Genomic DNA, 13237 nt, shown 5'->3' on the forward strand with positions numbered 1-13237 from the left:
TCTTCCTCCCTTCCCCTCCTCTTCCCTCCACTTAAGCGAAGAACTGATGTAAGAAGCAACATAAAGAGAATTACTCTGAAGATTTGCTTCCCACTGAGCCCAAGGGGAAAACCTATATCTAACTAAAAATTCATTTATGTGGGGAAAAAATAACTTAAAAATCAAGATTTAGATGGTAATAGAAGGCAGCACTCCTGCATTGCTTCAAGCAGTGCAAAAACTTATCGAGGCTGGCTGAAAAAGCTCCAGATACATTCCTCTCTCAGCCTACTAGTATTAAAAAGTCATCCTTCCTCCCTCATTTAGATTATCTGACAGAAGTTATCTATTTTTCTACAAATGAAAGACGGGAGTCACTAGAAAGTAGAAATAGTTATGCATAAAAAAAATGAGAGAGAGAAAGAAAAATCCAGCTGTGTAATTTTATGCCATTACCTTCATTGCAAACTCATGAACCCTATCACCAGCCCACACTGGGTGTGTATGTGCATCTACCAGGCCTGAAGAAAACAAAGTAAACATACACTGAGGTTATTTCACTGGGTAAGAGAAAACCTTATGAACACGCAAGCAAACAAAGTGGAGAGCAGAAGCTCCCCTACAAAGCCTCTATTGGTTAGAAGAAAAAGAAAAATCCAACCAGCCCAAATCTAGGATTATCTTCAAAGGCTATTCATTTTCTTTCTATTTTTTTCCATATGACACCTTATGTAAAACAGCTCTAAGTAAGTGCATCAGTTGCTGAGCTTTTCATTTTGTTTTGAAGACATTTGCAAACTGTCCAAGAAATTATATATTACAAACTTCAGTACAAAGTTCATTAGACTTTAAGTCCATGTTCTTGAAAAAAAAAAAGCGAAGTGTTTAGGCTGGGCTTAGTACGCTATTACTCCAGCAATAGTCCACTTATTCCAGCGGGAGCTTTTCCTATGAGCCATGAAACCAACACTACTGAATGCCCGAGGCCACTGCAAACGAAACGGTGGTCTAGCAGCTCCTGTGCCAACACCACTTGTGAAGTTTAACATGCAATAGACTTGCCTAGGTTTATTTTCTTATCAGGGAAAGTTGCAGCTTCTGTGGCTTAAAATCCTGCGCTGCCCTTTTGCCTCCAACCAGCTGCGGGCAGAAGGGAGTGTCTGAGCTCTGGCGTTGAACAGCTGATGGGTGGAAACGGTACAGAAATTAGAGGCGACTCTGAAAAGTCACTCAGCAGGCCAGCTACTTTACTGCTGTGGTCCATGATACAGAGAAACAGATGTAAAATGAACCATGAGGACACAGAGCTCCACCATGAAGGCCCAAAACACATCCCAAGTGCTGGAATGTTCTCTTTGTAGCACTCCGAATGAAGAAGGTACAATACTCTGCCCCTCAATGCAAGATATTGTCAAACCAGTACTGAATACAGAAGAAAAAGAACGGAGGGATATTTAATATACACTTGTCTCTAAGCATTTGCTGCCATTCAGCATTTTAACATTATGAAGAAACAAACTTACCTGGTAACACACACTTCCCAGAGCAGTCAATTATTCTTTCAAATGTTGCTTCTGAAAACTGATTGTGAATAACATCTGCCTGGCCCACAGCTTTGATACAACCATCTCTGCAAAAAACAGACAGCGACCAAAGGCAGCGTGAGCCTGTTGAAAAGTCAAGTGCCCATTGACAGAGCTCCCGCAGCAAGAACTCTCTGAAAGCAGAGGTAGGGACCTTCAGCAGGACTGAAGGTGCACACAGGAGGTGGTTTGCTAATTTTACAGATGCACAGAAAACAATGGGGTAATGCCATGCCTACACAAGAGGATGTTCATTCATGTCAGTCCACCTATAAACAATGCAGACGCAGCGGAGAGCAGCAGCTACAGAATCACAGAACGGTTAGGGTTGCATCACCACCAGGCTAGAAGCGATCTTGACGAGGCTAGACATACAAATACAGCATGATAAAGGAAGTTTTCACGACAGGGATTGAAATAATCAGAACTACGAAGGCACGTTTCAGCGCAGGCAGGATCGCTGCAGCCCCACCACCCCCGGGCACAGGCAGCCGGCAGCGGGCGGACAGGCTGTGGGGACGCGGGCAGCCCGCAGCGACCCGCTCCCGGCGCGCCCCCCGCTCCCGCCACCGCTCCGCTCCCGGCCCCGCGGCCGCCCCCGCCCGCACTCACAGCCCCACCACCAGGCTGGCGCCCCGCAGCACGGCCAGGCTGGCGGCCGCCTCCCGCAGCAGGAACTCCTCGCCCCGGCCGCAGACCAGCACCAGCTGCTGGGCGTTCTCCAGCAGCAGCCGCTGCCGGCCCGCCATGGCAGCGGGCAGAGCGGCGGGCGGGGCGGGGGCGGCAGCCGCTCGGATCCAAGTCCCCCGGGGCGGCGCGGGAGAAGCCGCCTCCTGCCCCGCCGAGAAGAGACCAACCCCCTCCGTGTCTCCATCCTCTCCCCATCCTCACCTGTGCCACATTCGGCACTTGCCAGAAAACCGAGCTGAAAAAGTTACAGGGCTTTAAGAGTGAACCTGGTAGCAGCCTGCCCCAGGAGAGGGATGCTGCTCTTGGTGTGGTCCCGGGCAACATGACAACATCTATACATCGTGTTGGCTTATGATAAGCTCTGAAGCATCGGTTTGCCAGTTGGGGATTCCTGGAGCTTTCTGCCCACACTGCACCACCTGGAGATTTCCCTTTGCCAAGAAAACAGAAGTTGCTGCATTCAGAGCATTTGTCTGCCCGCATTCCCCCTCCCCAGCATCCACCACCTCGCTGATGTCCATCACCTTGTCGGCATCCATCACCTTGCCAGTATCCCAGCACCAGCCCCTGAGGGACCGTGACACTTCTCACCACACGGGATATTCAGGCACACACAAATTTATCCAGGCAGATATTAATTTATCCTGTTCCACAATTAGAAAAGTTTTCGTGAATCTCCTGCCCCCTACAGAATTAGGGATGGGAGAGCTGGGCAGCAAATATTTACCCTCTACATGGATTTTTGCTTCTCTTTTATCTTCAAAGATTCGTAGGGTGCCTAGGGCTCCGGTAATTCCCAGCTGGAAAATGGAGTGTCTTTCTAAATAAGTGGTCTCTCAAACACCTTTCTGGTTGTGGTAGTCTTCTTTAGACATTTTTTCTTTTACAAAGAGGATTGATTTAAAATGCCCGTAACACAGCCGTGTTTATATACATATTCCTGTACAGGAGGAACAGATGAATGTGTTGGCTCTTTGAACGAGCCTTTCCGGTGAAGTCTTTGTTGTAAATGTGGCAAGGTTTGCAGCTAAACCACAGGAATTTGCATTCAATAACAAACTTGAAAAGCAAGTAAAACTATGATAGTGTTGGGTGTTATCTTGTGATACTGCTCCACTGGCTCAATACTGCACCACGGCGTAATCTCCACCTTCCTCCTAAATATTCTCTCTCACTACACATGCAAAGATTGACAAGGGAGGTGAGAGATGGTGCTTTACTGCTGCCAGGAGTTCCTGCTGCGGACTTCAGCTTTCCCCGGCAGTATCAAGGTTTGAAAGCTGAAATTAAAGAGGAACCTTCCAACAGACTCATAGCAAGGGCAGAAGGACACTCCAGGGTGATGGGGGATGCTTCAGCAGCAGTGGTGGGGTGAGAGCTGGTGGATCGGGAGTGAAACGCAGCACGTCGTGGTGGAGCCGAGCACTCGCCGGATCGGTCTTGCCAAGAAAGGCGGCGGGGAGAAGATGATCCAGCTGGAGCAGAAGGGAGCAGCCCCCACGTGCACGCAGCTCACTCCTCTGTGTGCGGTGGGGTGGCAGCACAGAGAGAGATCTGCAGTGAATGGCTTCCCCGTGGCGCTGTCCTATGGCAGTGTAAGTCCTGCAAACTTGTCTTCCTTGTATTCACAAATATTTCAGGGTGTATGTTCCAGGAGCTGCTCTTTCTGCTCTTGAGAGGACCACCAGCCAACATTAAATTCCCACCTGTATTTGCACAACTCCGTGTTTAATGGCATGCCCGACCATCTGCTGCTTCTGTGAGCAAGGGCTAGAAGTCAAACAGAAACTGGCCTGAACGCTTCTTACTTTTATGTTTCTCCCATTTACACATTTTTGGCCTTTTCTGTCTTTCAGCAATTCCAGGGAATTTCAGAGAGCAAAGGTGGCATCTGCAGCTCCATTTCTGGTGATCCGATCTCAGACTCTAGTCATTCATCACATTAGTTTTGGTGAAAGGGGGAAAAAAGGAAAGATAAATTCTGTGTAAAGCTTTATATCTGTGAGAAGTGTGTTGTTGCACTCTACAAGGATGGAATTCAGTTCTGTACACTGGCTTTTTCCAAGAACCAAGGGCAGATCCTGATTTCAATCCTTAGAATAGGTGAAGATTTTGTGCTTATAAGGTAGGAGTTTATTTCATTCAGAGAGACAGTAAAAGATGGAAAGACTGTTCTTTAAAGAGCTGGTGGGTCTTTGCCTGTGGAAAAGGTGTGTGTTCCTAAAATGGATTGGGAGATGATATCCTATGCTCTTTTTACTTATGTTATTATCATTGGTTACTTTCAGTTCCTTCAGTTTGCCAGTTTGGGTTGGAAATAACCCATTTCACCCCAAAATTAAACAAAGTAAGGTAGGAGAAAGAATGGAAGAGGAAAAAAAAGGTGGAGATAATTAAAAAGGTCAATTGACTGTCAGGTTCTTGATTTCAGAGATTTCATCTCTTCTTGCCGGTGCTTTGTGTATGATACACTTGTTCCTCAAGGAACATATTTTCAAATATACTGTCAGGGTTACTTTGAATATTTATTCTTGTAAACAACAGGTAGTTAAATACAGAAGGCCCAAGGCTGGATATGAGTCTTAGTCCAATATTTGCTACATTTTCCTTACATTTTTAGGTAAGTTTTTTCATCTACCAAACAGACATTTACAATAACACACATAGGATGATGAAATGTCCTGAAAGGAGATATGATGCATGGCTTAGGAATGAATTGCTAGTGGAATGTACTGAATGCTCTTTCCCTGTTTACAAAAGTAGCAGAAGTTACTGGACCCTCAGGATCAAAAATCAAAATTACAACATGTGGATAAAACTGGCCTTCAGATGTGGAATTGACCCAGACTAAATTGCAAATTCGTCCTGTGCTCCTGGCTCCCCTCATACCAGATTTTTACATCAGATTTACAAATATGTTTTGCACAGCTTTACAAAAGTAAAAGTGAAGTCATTCTGAATTTTCTTTTTCCTATGCAGAGAAACTTCACATCTTTCAAACCATGGAAACGTGGCATTTGCTCAGATGAACTTTCTGAATCCTCCCTCTTGTTCCCAGCTTCTGCCTTAATAACTTCTTTGGCAAAGTCTGTAACCCCTGATGATGGGGGGATCTTCGGCGGAACACCACAGCCTGCCCCAGGGGACCTAATTCAGCAGGAATTGCTCTCTCTGAGCGCAGTGTGACTAACTGACTAACTGCCTCTCTCGCCCTGTTGGCTCAAAAAACTATTGAAAAATTTAAAGTTGCAAACCGGTGTGTGGAAAAAATGCATGAAGTACACAGCTACCTACAGTAGAAACTAACTAACTAACTAACTTACTAACTAACTAACTTACTAACTAACTAACTTACTTACTAACTAACGAACTTACTCTCTACCCTACTGGCTAAAAAACCTATCATAAACTCATGAAAGATGCCAACTGGCATGTGAAAACAAAAGTGTTAAGAGCTCTCAAGTGCCCTTTCTGCCCATGACTTCTTCATGGGCTGGGGAATGTTCTGCAGAGAGAACGAGTAGTGATGACCATCCGGCTGAGCCAAAAGGGTGACAACATGAGGGTGACTTCTTCAGCCATCTCTTCAACCTGCCTTGAGAAAGATGGGTGGAAAAGACAGGCATTAGGCACTAGGCTGAGAGGAGAACAAGCAACATGTGTTTTGACGTGAAAGGCAATACCCATCCACAGTTCCCCTCTGCAGGATTCCTTAGAGCTGGGTATTAGGCTTTGGCGTTTTTCTATTAATTGTTTAGATTGTGGACTAGATTGTTGGACTAGATGACCTTGGAAGGTCCCTTCCAACCCACATTATTCTTTGATTCGATGATTCTAGGTGCAAAATGGAAACTGCCAACGCTGGAGTGCTCTTTACCTCCAGACATCCACCTTCTCCCAAGGACAGGTGAATGCTTCCTCTCTGGGACCATCTCGGGGCACCACAGAAGTATTCCCCATACTCAGAGCAGCACAAAAATTCACAAGAGGGAGAGCAGGCTCTGTTACACACCTGGGCTTCTTGTTCTCCTCGCCCGGCTTGGCTGGTCTCAGTTGCCCATTCCTGAGCAATCTGCTTCCAGCCTTCGCCTTCGCTTGAGCGGCGGGACATCGCTCTCCTCTTCGCAGCTGTGTTTTCTCTTCTGGGGGGATGGTTTTTCCCCTTGCTGCGAAGAGCCTGGCAACCTTTCCATTCAAGAGGATTGTTAGACAGGTAAAGCCATGATCCACATGAATCGATTCTACTCTTAAGCAAAGCTAGCTCATGTTACCTGCTCTGCCCAGAGGAGCTCTCCTGGGGTTCGCTTTCTGGAGAGACCGCAGCCACCTGCAATGGAAACGTACAGGATGACACCTGCCCACTTTCCAGCTCAGCTCTAAAAGGCAGATCCCTTGCATGGGTTTGCTCAGCCCAGCTGTGCCAGTTCTGGTGGGATCACCACACAAAGAGTGATGGCCAAGCTGCATCAGCCTCACTCTGCACTTGTGCAAAGCTGCAGGTTGGTGGATGAAGTTGCTTGTCCCTACAGCAGCAATGCCACCTTCTGAGGGGGGAGGCATTCTCTCACGCTGCGTGTGGACCTCACATACCTCTGCAGTTTCTCCTTCTGCTCCTGGCGCTGGCGACTCCTCGGCCTGTTCACCAGCAAGCCCAGCCTTGGCCGCTGCACCTGGAAGCTCAGCCTCCTCCTCCTGCTCCTCAAAGAGTTCCTCACGGTGCTCGATGAGGAACTCAACCAGCCGTGTCACCTGCACACAGTAAACCACTGGTTTCCAACCCGCTGGCTGCAAAGGGGTCCAACAGCCCTTGCCACTCCTCATCCTGCCTTCTGCACAGAAGGCTGCAGCTGTGGGGCGGCTCTTCCCAGCAGCTCCCCCGCGAGCATTTGCTGAAGAGAGGAGGCAGGCAGGAACCTCTGAAGAGCAAAGCTGGCGTGGGCCTGGAAGGCTGCAGCGGGCTGGGAAACACAGCGTACCTTCCCTGTCACCTGCATCAGGACGTCCAGGGGCAGCGTGTCCTCCTCTGGTGGGCCGAGGAGGTTTGGCCCCATGCAGATGGCCAGGTTGCTGGCGCTCATCTTGCTCACGGTGGCATTCCTGCTGATCTTCTGAAGCAGGATGAGCAAGGTCTGGAGGAGGAGGAGGTTGGCCTTGGGTAACTTGCTGGCAACCCTGCGGGAACAGGAACCCACCGTTAACAGATGTAGTAGGTCTTGTCCAGACAGGTGTCCCATGCTGATGTCAGCCAAGCCCACCCCAGGGAAGGCTCCTTGGCCAAGCCGGCTCTCCAGCAGAGGGACTGCCTTCGCTGAGATATGGCCACCTCCCTCCCCGCCTGCCCTTCTGGCCAGAGCCCCTTTGTGGAGCCAGCCCCAACGCCTGCAGGCAGTGCTCCAAGGACAGAAATGCTTTTCTGTGCCACTTTCCCCCCAGAACGCTGAGCCCACATCAGCAGCAAGAGGCGGGTGGCCGAAAACACAGCTTGTTCAGGCAGGCTGTGGCTTTGCAGGCAGGTGCCGGGCTCTGCCAGTCCCTGTGGAGCCGCCAGGCTGCTGGCCACACTTACTCCTTCAGCCCCGCCAGCCTCTCCTGCCTGCTGGTCTTGTGCAGGGCGTCCATCCACTGTTGGTAAAGCTCTGAGTGGAGCAGCTTGGAGGGGATCTTGCGGAGGAAGTCCTGCAATGGCAAGGGCTGAGCGTGAGGCTGTGAGCAGTGCCGCCGGGAGCACAGGCAGCATCCCCAGCACGCTGGGTGCCCAGCAGCTCCTGGGTTGGGCCGAGCAGGAGCCCATCAGCAGCTCCGGAGCGGGAGCTGCCGGACTCCAGGCCAGCAGGGCTCACCTTCAGGATGACGGCCAGGACGTGCACCGGCTGGCTGGCCAGGTGGACCTCGGCTCCCGTGTCCAGGGCCTCCCTGATCTCCCGGGAGGCGCGCTCGCTGGCCGCCAGCCGGAAGATCCCCTCCGTGGATGGGCCCTGCTCGTGCAGCAGAGCCAGCAGGTCCTGCAGGGGAGACAGGAGGACATTGCTGGGCTGGAGACAGGCCCTGGCACAGGCCAAGCTTCCCCAGGGGCAGCAGGGAGTGTGGATGGTCTGCAGCTCTCCCTGGGGCAGGACAGAGGGGTGGCTGGAGCTGGGCGACACGGAGAGGAGCGCGCTTTGTCCCCAAGACTCATCTGAGATGCCCCCGATGGGGACGGTGCCTCTGCAGGGGAGCCAGTGGGATGGGGACCCCTGGCCGGGCTTGCTTACCTGGATGGGCTGGGGCAGCGCACCGTCCTGGCTGCAGAGATCTGCCAGGGGCCGCCCGAAGAGAAGCCCCGTGTGGGCAGAGCCCGACGGCCCCTGTGCCTCTGCAGCGGCCGAGGTCTCTGGCCGCACCAAGTGCCAGGGCAGCCACCTCCTCCTGCTGCGGGTCCCACCTTCTGCCAAGGAGAAGAGAGCAAAGAGAGGTGGAGCAGCGGCGCCAGGCCAGTGCTCCTGGACCCTCTCAGCACTGTGCCCCATCCTCGAGCGCACGGGACACGCGTCATTTGGCAACGAGGGACCCTGGGGGCTCAGGTCTCTCCTGCTGCAGAGCAACGGGGACAGACGTGCCCTGCGGGAAGGGCAGCAGCAGCCCCAGGGCAGCATGAGTGCCCGTCTGCAAGAAGAGCAGGGAAGGGCCATCCTGCACCCGTTTCTCCCAACTCACCAGCCAGCTGGCCACTTCCACCTTTGCTGCCAGAGGGGATGACGGGTGGGGGCCGCTGCTCTGCATCAGCCTGCAAGAAATGTGCTGCGCTCACCCAACAGCCCTGCAGCAGAAAGGGCCCCTGGGGAGCTGCATCATGCCCTGGCCATGTGTGAGAGGTGGAGATGGCTGAGATGTCACCCCGAGCGATCCTCACCTTGGCCTGGCCCTCAAGCAGCCTCTCCAGGCTGCCGGCATGCAGCGTCATGGCCTGGGCAAGCAAAAAAGAGCAGGTGAGAAGTGATGCACCTGGTGCTGGGCTGGAACAGCCTCTGGGGACAGAGCGGAGACAGGAGGGACACTCACAGCATTGCGGCCCCTCAGCTCTTTCAGCAGCGCCTTGAAGGAGGGCAGCCGGGTGACCTGGGCTCCCTCCACTCCTTCTGCTGGTCTGTGCACAGGAAAGGGGCAAAGAAAGAGCTGGCTGAGAACCAAGCAGCCTTTTCCCTCCCCTGCCAGCCCAGGGAGCACTTCCAGCTTGCCCCAAAGCAGCCATGTAGCACTCAGAATCCCAGCGGAGAGCAGCAGCAGAGATCAGGGCGGGGCTGGGCAGCTGTTGTCTGGACACAGCTGGCTGAAGGTGCTCCACCAGCTTTGCCCACTCAAGAGCTGCCCACAGCTATGGGCACAGCTCTCTGCAGCTGGGGAGCGCTGTTGCCACATCGCAGGCTACGATGCCTAGAGCATCCCCCTGAGGTGTGAGCACGAGTCCCCCAGGCTGCACCGCCAGGCAGGGCTTACCCAAGGAGAGCGCTGAGCCACAGCTCCTTCACTGCCCGGCAGCTGCGGAAAGAGAGGAGAAACAGCCTGAGCGCCGCTGCTCCCCAGCCTGCGGGCACAGGCGGGCGCTGGCACAGCCCTGCTGTCCCCGTGGGGACGGCCACAGAGGCAGGACGAAGCCCCGTGGGGCAGGACGGAGGCGCTGCCCAGCCCTGCCGGGGGACGTGGCAGCGAGACTCACCGGAAAGTGACGACGCATGAGCCGCAGGGCCAGACGAGGACGAGTGAGGCGGTGTGTTTGCCTTCCTCCTCTTCAGCGGCATCGCCGGCTGCCCCCTTGGTGCTGCCCAGCACCTGCAGCTGGCCCAGGGCCAGGCAGAGCTTTGGGCGCGGGGCGCCGCCACGTCTGCAGAGAGGAGCGGCAGCGAGTGAGCTGGAGGAGCCTGAGCCCGCTGGCTCCCCTCCCGAGTCCCCCTGCCACGGTCACGGCCATGGGTGTATCCAGCACCAGGGTGCCGGTGGCCTGGGGCTGCTCCTGGGCTGGCCCTGCCCTGGTGCCAGGGCCAGGGCTTGGGAGGAAAGGCAGCTGGGCTCTGCAAATCTTACTGGTGCTTGGCGATGACCAGGGTATCCCTGAAGAGGAGGAGGTCCCTCTTCCTCGTCGCACGGCCCTGGGTCACCCGCACACGCTGCCGGAGCAGTGGCTCGCCTGGTGCCGGGATGGGCACGCACTGCTGCACGGGCTCAGGGTCATCCCTGCAGAGCAAACGGTGTCGGGAATGACAAAGGCGGCTGCTGCGGGGTCCGGCTGTTCTGGGCTGTCTCCGAGCCTTGCATGGGGGGCGCCTACCTGGAGCCACGGCAGCAGTTCACCTGGCCCATCCCGACGAGGCCAGGAGAAGCCTCCTGTAAATCTTGCTTTACGGGCACAAGAGAGTGGCCAGACAAGGTGGAGAACGTCAGCCAAAGGGACGCCCAGTGCCAAGTGGTGCTGCTGGGCAAGAGCGCGGCTCCTGCCCGTGACACTCCGCGTTGGCACAGAACCGTTGCCAGGACAGCGCCGGGTCAACACAGCCCCCCATTCCAATGACCTCAGTGGTGGGGGGGGCACGGGGGGCTCTCCCCAGGATGCCCAGGTCTCTCTGGGACTGGGAGCCCAGCCCTGGGCACAGCACTTCAGGTCCGGCCTCAGCAGCGCTGAGCAGAGGGGAAGGGTCACCTCCCTCCAGCTGCTGGCAGCGCTTCGCCCCATGCAGCCCAGGGTACCACTCGCTGCCGCCTTGGGCCAAGGCCACCTTGCTGGCTCCTGCTCAACTTGGTGTCCACCAGGAGCCCAGGACCCTTAGTTTTAAGATTCATAGGGCAGGAGACCTTTTTCAACAACTTCGAGTGAGAGGAGGAAATGTCTTGATCTCTAATAAACAAGTGATTGCCTTATTAACCCTAAGTTTAAAAGTGCACGTGTGCAGGGCAATTCATTACTATCAAGTGATGTGCAGAGCAAGCAAAGGTCACTGATAATAGCAGAAAACAGGGTTATTGCTCAGAGCAAGATGTACAGAAGGCGAGATGGATGTAATTTCAATGAGAATTGACTTGTGGAGAATTGATTTAATGATATTTAAAAGGGCACCCACTATATTAAGCTGTGGCTATCCTGTGATCTTACTGTCATATATATCAATTTAATGAAATATAACAAGGGAAAATGTAGAGTCTTACATCTGGGCAGGAACAACCCCAGGTTCCAGTATAGGTTGGGGAATGACCTGTTAGAGAGCAGTGTAGGGGAAAGAGACCTGGGGGTCCTGGTGGACAGCAGGATGACCATGAGCCAGCACTGTGCCCTTGCGGCCAAGAAGGCCAATGGCATCCTGGGGTGTATTAGAAGGGGGGTGGTTAGTAGGTCGAGAGGGGTTCTCCTTCCCCTCTCCTCTGCCCTGGTGAGACCTCATCTGGAATATTGTGTCCAGTTCTGGGCCCCTCAGTTCAGGAAGGACAGGGAACTGCTGGAGAGAGTCCAGCGCAGAGCCACGAAGATGATGAAGGGAGCGGAGCATCCCCCTTATGAGGAAAGGCTGAGGGAGCTGGGTCTCTTTAGCTTGGAGGAGACTGAGGGGTGACCTCATCAATGTTTATAAATATATAAAGGGTGGGTGTCACGAGGATGGAGCCAGGCTCTTCTCGGTGACAGCCAACAGTAAGACAAGGGGTAATGGGTTCAAGCTGGAACACAAGAGGTTCCACTTAAATTTGAGAAGAAACTTCTTCTCAGTCAGGGTGACGGAACACTGGAACAGGCTGCCCAGGGAGGTTGTGGATTCTCCTTCTCTGGAGATATTGAAAACCCGCCTGGACACGTTCCTGTGTAACCTCATCTGGGTGTTCCTGCTCCGGCGGGGGGATTGGACTAGATGATCTTTTGAGGTCCCTTCCAATCCCTAAAATTCTGTGATTCAGTCATTCTGTGAATATAGGGCTGAGCCATTGTCTTTTGTTTTCTTCCCTGAGTACAATGTGATAACACATGAGGGGATATTAGGACCCGGTGAGAACCATAACCAAGTCCTCTTGTGCTGGATGCTTTTGAGGCTGCTGTGATTGCTCGCAAACCAAGTTCCCCTGTGCCTACAGCCCTTTGTCAGGGACGGAAGGCACATCCTTGGAGGCAACTTGCCTGAGAGCTGACAACCCATGACCCAGCTACTGGCACCTGGGACTATCGATACCTCCTGGAGTTTATGAATCCCTTGGCTCTAAATTTTGGTTTGTATTGATTAACGTTTCAGAAGCAAAGAGTAAATACTAAATACAAAGCATGTGCTGGTGTATCATAGGATTCCAGTTACTTTTTTATTAGTACCATCCATAGATAAACAGATCCGGAGACAAGCCAACCTAGGCAAAATACACGGGTTTTTTTTGTTTCCTCACTGCATTGCAGTTTGATCCATGCCCCTTGAATATCCAGTGTCTTTCAGCTACAGTTCACGTCTTGCTTTTGCATACTGTAGAGCCTTCTTTCCATATTCACTGCCAGTATTCACCCTTACATGGCAGCTAATTCTTGTGGCTGGCCCTGCTCCCTCTGGGAGCAAGCTGTTTGTGGTCTGTCTCTATGGCTCTGGGACTCTTCCCCTGATTAATTTGTTCATCAAAGTTACAAATATTTTGCTCTGTATCTGCAATTCTGTATTTTCCACCATATACTCCCTAGTGTATGCTTGACCAAGAAAGGATGATTGGCAGCCTGGGAAATGTAGCAGTACTCTGTAGGTAAGTAACGCAATTTCCATAAAGCTCATTTTTAACATGTTTCTGGTAGACTACATTACACATGCTGCTGAAATATCTGGTCACTCTCAGAATGTGGGCACAGTTGGAGAACCTGCAGTTGAAAGAAGAGCTGTTCTGTCTCTTTCTGTGGACAGGGACCACACAATGTGCAATCCTGGAAATGCTCCATGATTAACCATGTTATGTACTAAAGTTAACGGATTTTGTGAGCGTGACAACTTCATAATTATTTGACC

The sequence above is a fragment of the Caloenas nicobarica genome, chromosome 1 (genome assembly GCF_036013445.1).
Source record: "Caloenas nicobarica isolate bCalNic1 chromosome 1, bCalNic1.hap1, whole genome shotgun sequence".
NCBI classification, from domain to species: Eukaryota; Metazoa; Chordata; class Aves; order Columbiformes; family Columbidae; genus Caloenas; species Caloenas nicobarica.